Source organism: Ranitomeya imitator, chromosome 1 (genome assembly GCF_032444005.1).
Source record: "Ranitomeya imitator isolate aRanImi1 chromosome 1, aRanImi1.pri, whole genome shotgun sequence".
In the NCBI taxonomy this organism is placed as follows: Eukaryota; Metazoa; Chordata; class Amphibia; order Anura; family Dendrobatidae; genus Ranitomeya; species Ranitomeya imitator.
In genome coordinates this window covers 1195910496-1195921320 of record NC_091282.1, presented here as the reverse complement: position 1 = coordinate 1195921320, position 10825 = coordinate 1195910496, and the positions used below count along the sequence as shown (strand labels likewise).

General features: G+C 45.0%; 1 protein-coding gene across 2 annotated transcripts in view; it reads right to left on the bottom strand.

The window, feature by feature from the left end:
• Window positions 1–3875: 3875 nt before the first annotated feature.
• Window positions 3876–10825, bottom strand: part of LOC138657215 (uncharacterized) — an 88269-nt gene continuing 81319 nt past the window's right edge. The window contains exon 11 of one of the 2 annotated variants that reach the window (XM_069744860.1): window positions 3876–4707. The gene's annotated coding sequence lies outside the window, so the exon portion shown is untranslated. The remainder of the gene's footprint in view (window positions 4708–10825) is intronic. The other variant, XM_069744859.1, reaches the window with a different exon arrangement.

Below are 10825 nucleotides of genomic sequence, written 5' to 3'. Positions count from 1 at the left end.
GACTTTCAGCTTTCATTTGAGAGTATCCACATTAAAATTGGATGCAGGGTTTAGGAGTTTTAGCTCCTTAACATGTGCAACCCTGTTAGTAAAGGGACCAAAAGTAATTGGACAGATTCAATAATTGTAAATAAAATGTTCATTTCTAGTACTTGGTTGAAAACCCTTTGTTGGCAATGACTGGCTGAAGTCTTGAACTCATGGACATCACCAGATGCTGTGGTTCCTCCTTTTTGATGCTCTGCCAGGCCTTCACTTCGGTAGTTTTCAGTTGCTGTTTGTTTGTGGGCCTTTCTGTCTGAAGTTTAGTCTTTAACAAGTGAAATGCATGCTCAATTGGGTTGAGATCAGGTGATTGACTTGGCCATTCAAGAATATTCCACTTCTTTGCTTTAATAAACTCCTGGGTTGCTTTGTCTTTATGTTTTGGGTCATTGTCCATCTGTAGTAGGAAACGACGACCAATCAGTTTGGCTGCATTTGGCTGGATCTGAGCACACAGTATGTCTCTGAATACCTCAGAATTCATTTGGCTGCTTCTGTCATGTGTCACAACATCAATAAACACTAGTGACCCAGTGCCACCAGCAGCCATGCATGCCCAAGCCATCACACTGCCTCCGCCGGGTATTACAGATGATGTGGTATGCTTTGGATCATGAGCTGTACCACGCCTTCGCCATACTTTTCTCTTTCCATCATTCTGGTAGAGGTTGATCTTGGTTACATCTGTCCAAAGAATGTTATTCCAGAACTGTGCTGGCTTTTTTATATGTTTTTTAGCAAAGTCCAGTCTAGCCTTCTTATTCTTGATGGTTATGAGTTGCTTGCACCGTGCAGTGAACCCTCTGTATTTACTTTCATGCAGTCTTCTCGATATGGTAGATTTGGGTATTGATACGCCGACCTCCTGGAGAGTTTTGGTCACTTGGTTGGCTGTTATGAAGGGGTTTCTCTTCACCATGGAGATTATTCTGCGATCATCCACCACTGTTGTCTTCCATGGGCGCCCAGGTCTTTTTGCATTGATGAGTTCACCAGTGCTTTCTTTCTTTCTCAGGATGTACCAAACTGTAGATTTTGCCACTCCTAGTATTGCAGCAATTTCTCGGATGGGTTTTTTCTGTTTTCGCAGCTTAAGGATGGCTTGTTTCACCTGCATGGAGAGCTCCTTTGACTGCATGTTTACTTCACAGCAAAACCTTCCAAATGCAAACACCACACCTCAAATCAACTCCAGGCCTTTTATCTGCTTAATTGAGAATGAAATAAGGGAGGGATTGCCCACACCTGTCCATGAAAAGCCTTGGAGTCAATTGTCCAATTACTTTTGGTCCCTTTAAAAACAGGATGGCACATGTTAAGGAGCTGAAACTCTTAAACCTTTCATCCAATTTTAATGTGGATCCCCTCAAATGAAAAGTGAAAGTCTGAACTTCAACTGCATCTGAATTGTTTTGTTTAAAATTCATTTTGGTAATTTCTATAACCAAAATTAGAAAAATGTTGTCTCTGTCCAAATATATATGGACCTAACTGTATACACTGCACAGTACCTCTCCCCCTGTAAATATACACTGTACAGTACCACTCCCCCTGTATATATACACTGTACAGTACCTCTCCCCCTGTATATATACACAGCACAATACCACTCCCCCTGTATATATACACTGCACTGTACCACTCCTCCTGTCCTGTATATATACACTGCACTGTACCACTCCTCCTGTCCTGTATATATACACTGCACTATAAACATAAGGATGAATGACCTCGGGGAGATCAAAACATCCAACACCGCGAAGACACCATCACGTGTTTCTCAACGCAAGCAATAAATAGCCAGGTCTTTCACCGGGAAGGAACAACCACGGGAAGGGCAGCATCCAAAAAGAAAACTGCCTATGCCAAAACATGGTATCCATCCACAGACAGCTGTTTTGGGGTATTTGCCCCTCATCAGTGTGGAGTAGGAAACTGGCTATTAGGAGCAGTGCCTAGTAAAAGGACTATAAACATAAGGATGAATGACCTCGGGGAGATCAAAACATCCAACACCGCAGAGACACCATCACGTGTTTCTCAACGCAGTGATCCAGAACACTGCCCCCATCCCTTATCCATCCACAGACAGCTGTTTCGGGGTATTTGCCCCTCATAGCCAGTTTCCTACTCCACACTGATGAGGGGCAAATAGCCCGGTGGCTATTTATTGCTTGCGTTGAGAAACACATGATGATGTCTCCGCGGCTTTTCTACATGTATATACACTGCACAGTACACTGAACAGTACCACTCCTTCTGTATATATACTCTGCACAGTACCACTCCTCCTGTCCTATATATATATATATATATATATATATGCTGCACAGTACCACTCCTCCTGTCCTGCATATATACACTGCACTGTACCACTCCTCCTGTCCTGTATATATACACTGCACAGTACCACTCCTTCTGTCCTGTATATATACACTGCACAGTACCATCACTCCCCTGTATATATACACTGCACAGTACCACTCCTTCTGTCCTGTATATATACACTGCACAGTACCACTCCTCCTGTTCTGTATATATACACTGCACAGTACCACTCCTCCTGTTCTGTATATATACACTGCACAGCACCACTCCTCCTGTCCTGTATATATACACTGCACAGCACCACTCCTCCTGTCCTGTATATATACACTGCACAGCACCACTCCTCCTGTCCTGTATATATACACTGCACAGCACCATTCCTCCTGTCCTGTATATATACTCTGCACAGTACCACTCCTCCTGTCCTGTATATATACACTGCACAGTACCACTCCTCCTGTCCTGTATATACACACTGCACAGTACCACTCCTCCTGTTCTGTATATATACACTGCACAGTACCACTCTTCCTGTTCTGTATATATACACTGCACAGCACCACTCCTCCTGTCCTTTATATATACACTGCACAGCACCACTCCTCCTGTCCTGTATATATACACTGCACAGCACCACTCCTCCTGTCCTGTATATATACACTGCACAGCACCATTCCTCCTGTCCTGTATATATACACTGCACAGCGCCGCTCCTCCTGTCCTGTATATATACACTGCACAGCACCGCTCCTCCTGTCCTGTATATATACACTGCACAGCAACGCTCCTCCTGTCCTGTATATATACACTACACAGTACCACTTCCCCTGTATATATATACTGCACAGTACCGGTCCTCCTTACCTGTATATATACACTGCAGAATTTACAATAGCTGTCACTCATGTAAGAAGTGAAATCTTTGGCATTGTACTATACCTATATTTCTCTGCCATATCTGTGCATCATAAATCGTGGTATGTGTTAAAGGGACCCACTGAGACTCTTTCGCCCGGGGCCCTCAAAAACCTGGAGCCGCCCTTGCCTATTGATATATGTCTACAGCTCCCACACAAACCTATGTGTCACCATGGTTACAGACCACAAACAAACCTGTGCAGTCTGATCCTGCAGACATATTCTCTTGCTACTGCCACATTTAATGGGTAAGCAAGAAGTAGGGGACAGATGGCAGATTATACAGGGGTTGTTTGTAACCATGAGAAAATATACGTCTGCCTATGTACAAAATAGGATATTTTTAAAGAGTTGTCCATTACAGATAAAGGTCAAGATCCTGAGACCTCTAACAATGTTTTAAGCCATGACCATCAAAAAAAACCCGCTAAAGCGATTTTCTTTTTAGTTTACGAGGTGCACCTCTGTGACTCCTGTATGCCTTAGTAGGATTGGTATCTGGCAGCCCCTTTAATGTATTTCTGTCCCTTTTGCACAGAACAACTCTGCCTAGGATCTTGCCGAATATATAAAAGCATAAAGAATTACAATATAATTCATTTATTATAAATATATACTGTACATTTTACATGGTAAATACATAAATTTATACAAAGTATACATAAAACATTTGGGTGGTACTATCTTCTTAAAATACTGGGACTGTACAGTACTTTCACATTTTAGGGAAACAGACGTGTGCATATACAAGCCCTGAGATATTACAAATATATGAAATAGGAATATGATCTCGGATCTTAAGTAGAGACATGAGTTTGCCCTGTCTATATTCTGATCGTAACCCTTATAACTAGAAATGTGCAGACAAATTGTAAGCATGGTAAATTTGTTACACCAGTTTTCCCCAAAATTTGGATTCAAACAAATTGAAATTTTTGAGAACTCGATTGATGTTAATCCAGCAAAATTGCAGCCAGCTGCTCGCTCACCGGTCCTCTTCTTCAGGTGTCTCCTCCCTCTCTTCTGGTGGGTGCCGCCAATGGCCAGGTTTTGCATGTGCACATATTTCCTATCCCCTCACCACTTTCCCCCAGGATTGAGCATATCTGCCTAAAATCACATTTTAGGAGAATCCATCAATTCTACCCTCCTCCCCAAGGTTGGAAACTACATAATGATCAAGAAATACCATGTACTACATGTACATGTAAGTTTGACTTATGTGGCTCCATCAGGTACATAAGTGCCAAAAAATGTCTTTGTTTACGCAAAGTAAGCCAAAACTTCATGTGAAATAACAGGGATTCATCAGACGGTGGTGTAGATTGAAAAAGTTGGAAACCTGGCCGACTAACATCGACCTATGAATATAGAGGAACTTCTGATCCCCAGAGGTGGCCACACTGATGGCGAAACCTGTAAGTATAGAAAGTTATTGCAGAAGTTAGTGTAAGCTATAAAAGAGCTGCTTTTTTTTTAAACAGCACCAATCTTATCAGTATGCAGTGTAGGATAAAATATCAATTTATTTTAATAGAGCTCAGCTGCAGTACCAGACACGGTATATGGACAAGAGTGGCGCTGTTTAGAGTCTGTTGTGGAAAAAAAGCAACTTTTGTGTCTAATTTTTATACTGTATTAGTTTAGTTACAGATGCTAAATGTAAAAGTTAAAACTGCTTTATGATTTGCATGACATAATTTTTTTCAGTGGTTAGCACAGCAGCCTTGCAGCGCTGGAGTCCTGGGTTCAAACCCCACCAAGGACAACATCTGCAAAGAGTTTGGAAGTTCTCTCCGTGTTTGCGTGGGTTTCCTCCGGGTTCTCCGGTTTCCTCCCACATTCCAAAGACATACTGATAGGGAATTTAGATTGTGAGCCCCATCGGGGACAGTGATGATAATGTGCGCAAAATGTAAAGCGCTGTGGAATATGTTAGCGCTATATAAAAATAAAGATTAAACTTATAGAAAATCAGTTGTATCACATATGTAAATGAGGGGGGCTTTGGTGCATCCTTCTGCCCCTTCAATACTACGCCCCTCCCCTCATGGTGATTGGCAGCGTTTGCTTTAGAGCATTGTACTGAACAAATTTCTCTGCCCCACACATTCTGACATGGAGAGGCCAGGGGCCTGCATACAGTGTCAGTGTGCGCGTGGGCAGAGTTATCAACCCCCATCCTATCTGTGTAGCAAACAATACAATGGCGGCTAAGGGTGACTGGAGAGGGATGAGAAGGAGCACCGTCTCATCTCCTTTTCTGTTTGTAATGGCTGCACGAGAACATGCGCACACTGACATGCCGGGGGGGGGGGGGGGGGGGGGGCGGATGAGTGCACACAGGGTTGGTGGGTGCACATAGTTATACCTGTCTTGTGTACAGTGGCCGCTCATCACACGCCGGATTTTTAAGCAGCAGCCAATGCTGACAGGAGAGAGATGAACTCGGCACACACCAATTTGCTTGCAGTGAACAAGGGGGGGTGTTTATCAAATGAGGTCAAGTACATACAGTAGACGTTTCGGTCTAATCAATAGACCTTCATCAATGTACTGTTATGAACAGGTGATTCAGAACCACAATGGACCTTGTAGTTCAGAGCACACAAAGTGACCTGACAATTACCAAAAACATAGGACGAGCTCTGAGACGTGGGAACTTTGCTGACCGCAATCCCTAATCCTATCCAACCACACTAAAGGTAGCCGTGGAGCGCTCCTGACCAGTCCTATGCGCCTCGAGCACAGCCTGAGAAACTAGCTAGCCCTAAGAAAGAAAAATAAGCCTACCTTGCCTCAGAGAAATACCCCAAAGGAAAAGGCAGCCCCCCACATATAATGACTGTGAGTTGAGATGAAAATACAAACGCAGAGATGAAATAGATTTAGCAACGTGAGGCCCAACTTACTGAACAGACCGAAGATAGGAAAGATTGCTTTGCGGTCAACACAAAACCCTACAAACAACCACGCAGAGGGGGCAAAAAGATCCTCCGCACCGACTAACGGTACGGAGGTGCTCCCTCTGCATCCCAGAGCTTCCAGCAAGCAAGAAAAACCAATATAGCAAGCTGGACAGAAAAAATAGCAAAGAAAAATAACACAAGCAAAACTTAGCTTATGCAGGATAGACAGGCCACAGGAACGATCCAGGAGAAAGCAAGACCAATACTGGAACATTGACTGGAGGCCAGGATCAAAGCACTAGGTGGAGTTAAATAGAGCAGCACCTAACGACTTAACCTCATCACCTGAGGAAGGAAACTCAGAAGCCGCAGTACCACTCTCATCCACCAAAGGAAGCTCATAGACAGAACCAGCCGAAGTACCACTCACGACCACAGGAGGGAGCTTGGCCACAGAATTCACAACAGTACCCCCACCCCCTTGAGGAGGGCTCACCGAACCCTCACCAGAGCTCCCAGGCCGACCAGGATGAGCCACATGAAAGGCACGAACCAGATCGGCAGCATGGACATCAGAGGCAAAGACCCAGGAATTATCTTCCTGACCATAACCTTTCCACTTAACCAGATACTGGAGTTTCCGTCTCGAAACAAGAGAATCCAAAATCTTCTCCACTATATACTCCAACTCCCCTTCAACCAAAACCGGAGCAGGAGGATCAATAGATGGAACCACAGGTGCCACGTATCTCCGCAACAAGGACCTATGGAACACGTTATGGATGGAAAAAGAAGCTGGAAGAGTCAAACGAAAAGACACAGGATTAAGAACCTCAGAAATCCTATACGGACCAATGAAACGAGGCTTAAACTTAGGAGAGGAAACCTTCATAGTAATATAACGAGATGACAACCAAACCAAATCCCCAACACGAAGTCGGGGACCCACACAGCGCCTGCGATTAGCGAAACGTTGAGCCTTCTCCTGGGACAAGGTCAAATTGTCCACTACATGAGTCCAAATCTGCTGCAACCTATCCACCACAGTATCCACACCAGGACAGTCCGAAGACTCAACCTGCCCTGAAGAGAAACGAGGGTGGAACCCAGAATTGCAGAAAAACGGTGAAACCAAAGTAGCCGAGCTGGCCTGATTATTAAGGGCGAACTCAGCCAAAGGCAAAAAGGACACCCAATCATCCTGATCAGCAGAAACAAAACATCTCAGATATGTTTCCAAGGTCTGATTGGTTCGTTCAGTCTGGCCATTTGTCTGAGGATGGAAAGCTGAGGAAAAAGACAAATCAATGCCCATCCTAGCACAAAAGGCTCGCCAAAACCTCGAAACAAACTGGGAACCTCTGTCAGAAACGATGTTCTCTGGAATGCCATGTAAACGAACCACATGCTGGAAAAACAATGGCACCAAATCAGAGGAGGAAGACAATTTAGACAAGGGCACCAAATGGACCATCTTAGAGAAGCGATCACAAACCACCCAAATGACCGACATTCTTTGAGAGACGGGGAGATCCGAAATAAAATCCATAGAGATATGTGTCCAAGGCCTCTTCGGGACCGGCAAGGGCAAAAGCAACCCACTGGCACGAGAACAGCAGGGCTTAGCCCGAGCACAAATCCCACAGGACTGCACAAAAGAACACACATCCCGCGACAGAGACGGCCACCAAAAGGATCTAGCCACCAAATCTCTGGTACCAAAGATTCCAGGATGACCAGCCAACACCGAACAATGAACCTCAGAGATAACTTTATTCGTCCACCTATCAGGGACAAACAGTTTCTCCGCTGGGCAACGGTCAGGTCTATTAGCCTGAAATTTTTGCAGCAGCCGCCGCAAATCAGGGGAGATGGCAGACAAAATTACCCCCTCTTTGAGAATACCCGCCTGCTCAGGCAAACCCGGAGAATCGGGCACAAAACTCCTAGACAGGGCATCCGCCTTCACATTTTTAGAGCCCGGAAGGTACGAAACCACAAAGTCAAAACGGGAGAAAAACAGCAACCAACGAGCCTGTCTAGGATTCAACCGTTTGGCAGACTCGAGATAAGTCAAGTTCTTGTGATCAGTCAAGACCACCACGCGATGCTTAGCTCCTTCAAGCCAATGACGCCACTCCTCGAATGCCCACTTCATGGCTAGCAACTCTCGATTGCCAACATCATAATTTCGCTCAGCAGGCGAAAATTTCCTGGAAAAGAAGGCGCATGGTTTCATCACCGAGCAATCAGAACTTCTCTGCGACAAAACAGCCCCTGCTCCAATTTCAGAAGCATCAACCTCGACCTGGAACGGAAGCGAAACATCTGGTTGGCACAACACAGGGGCAGAAGAAAAATGACGCTTCAACTCCTGAAAACCTTCCACAGCAGCAGAAGAGCAATTGACCACATCAGCACCCTTCTTGGTTAAATCAGTCAACGGTTTAGCAATACTAGAAAAATTATTGATGAAGCGACGATAAAAATTAGCAAAGCCCAGGAACTTCTGCAGACTCTTCAGAGATGTTGGCTGAGTCCAATCATAAATGGCCTGAACTTTAACAGGGTCCATCTCGATAGTAGAAGGAGAAGAAATGAACCACAAAAATGAAACCTTCTGAACACCAAAGAGACACTTTGACCCCTTCACAAACAAAGAATTCGCACGCAGGACCTGGAACACCATTCTGACCTGCTTCACATGAGACTCCCAATCATCCGAGAAGACCAAAATATCATCCAAGTATACAATCAGGAATTTATCCAGGTACTCTCGGAAGATGTCATGCATAAAGGACTGAAACACCGATGGAGCATTAGAAAGCCCGAATGGCATAACCAGGTACTCAAAATGGCCTTCGGGCATATTAAATGCTGTTTTCCATTCATCGCCCCGTTTAATACGCACAAGATTATATGCACCACGAAGATCTATCTTGGTGAACCAACTAGCCCCCTTAATCCGAGCAAACAAATCAGACAGCAGCGGCAAGGGGTACTGAAATTTGACCGTAATTTTATTTAGAAGGCGGTAATCAATACAAGGTCTGTTATGTCTGCTAATGAAAGGTGTAATGAAGGCAATCCAGAGACACAGTGTGCCTAGCGATCAGAGCGCACACAGTGATCTGACAAATACCCAAAAACAAAAGAACGAGCTCTGAGACGTGGAAACTCTGTAGACTGCACACCTGATCCTATCCTAAACACAACTAAAAGTGGCTGTGGATTGCGCCTAACCACTACCTATGCAACTCGGCACAGCCTAAGAAACTAGCTAGCCTGAAGATAGAAAAATAGGCCTGACTTGCCCCCAGAGAAATACCCCAAAGGAAAAGGCAGCCCCCCACATATAATGACTGTGAGTAAGATGAAAAGACAAAACGTAGGGATGAAATAGATTCAGCAAAGTGGGGCCCGATAATCTTAGACAGAGCGAGGACAGTAAAGCGAACTTTGCAGTCTACAAAAAACCCTAAAGCAAAACCCACGCAAAGGGGGCAAAAAAGACCCACCGTGCCGGACTAACGGCACGGCGGTACACCCTTTGCGTCTCAGAGCTTCCAGCAAAACAAAAGACAAGCTGGACAGAAAAAAGGCAACAAAATAGCAAAAAAGCACTTAGCTATACAGAGCAGCAGGTCACAGGAACAATCAGGAGAAGCTCAGATCCAACACTGGAACATTGACTAGGAGCAAGGATAGCAGCATCAGGTGGAGTTAAGTAACGAAGCAGCTAATGAGCTCACCAGAACACCTGAGGAAGGAAGCTCAGAAGCTGCAGTACCACTTGTGACCACAGGAGTGAATTCAGCCACAGAATTCACAACAGTACCCCCCCCTTGAGGAGGGGTCACCGAACCCTCACCAGAGCCCCCAGGCCTACCAGGATGAGCCGCATGAAAGGCACGAACAAGATCGGGAGCATGAACATCAGAGGCAAAAACCCAGGAATTATCTTCCTGAGCATAACCCTTCCATTTAACCAGATACTGGAGTTTCCGTCTAGAAACACGAGAATCCAAAATCTTCTCCACAATATACTCCAATTCCCCCTCCACCAAAACCGGGGCAGGAGGCTCAACAGATGGAACCATAGGTGCCACGTATCTCCGCAACAACGACCTATGGAATACATTATGTATGGAAAAGGAGTCTGGGAGGGTCAGACGAAAAGACACAGGATTGAGAACCTCAGAAATCCTATACGGACCAATAAAACGAGGTTTAAATTTAGGAGAGGAAACCTTCATAGGAATATGACGAGAAGATAACCAAACCAGATCCCCAACACGAAGTCGGGGACCCACACGGCGTCTGCGATTAGCGAAAAGTTGAGCCTTCTCCTGGGACAAGGTCAAATTGTCCACTACCTGAGTCCAGATCTGCTGCAACCTGTCCACCACAGAATCCACACCAGGACAGTCCGAAGACTCAACCTGTCCTGAAGAGAAACGAGGATGGAACCCAGAATTGCAGAAAAATGGAGAAACCAAGGTAGCCGAGCTGGCCCGATTATTAAGGGCGAACTCAGTCAACGGCAAAAAGGACACCCAATCATCCTGGTCTGCAGAAACAAAACATCTCAGATATGTTTCCAAGGTAAACAATCAGGAATTTAT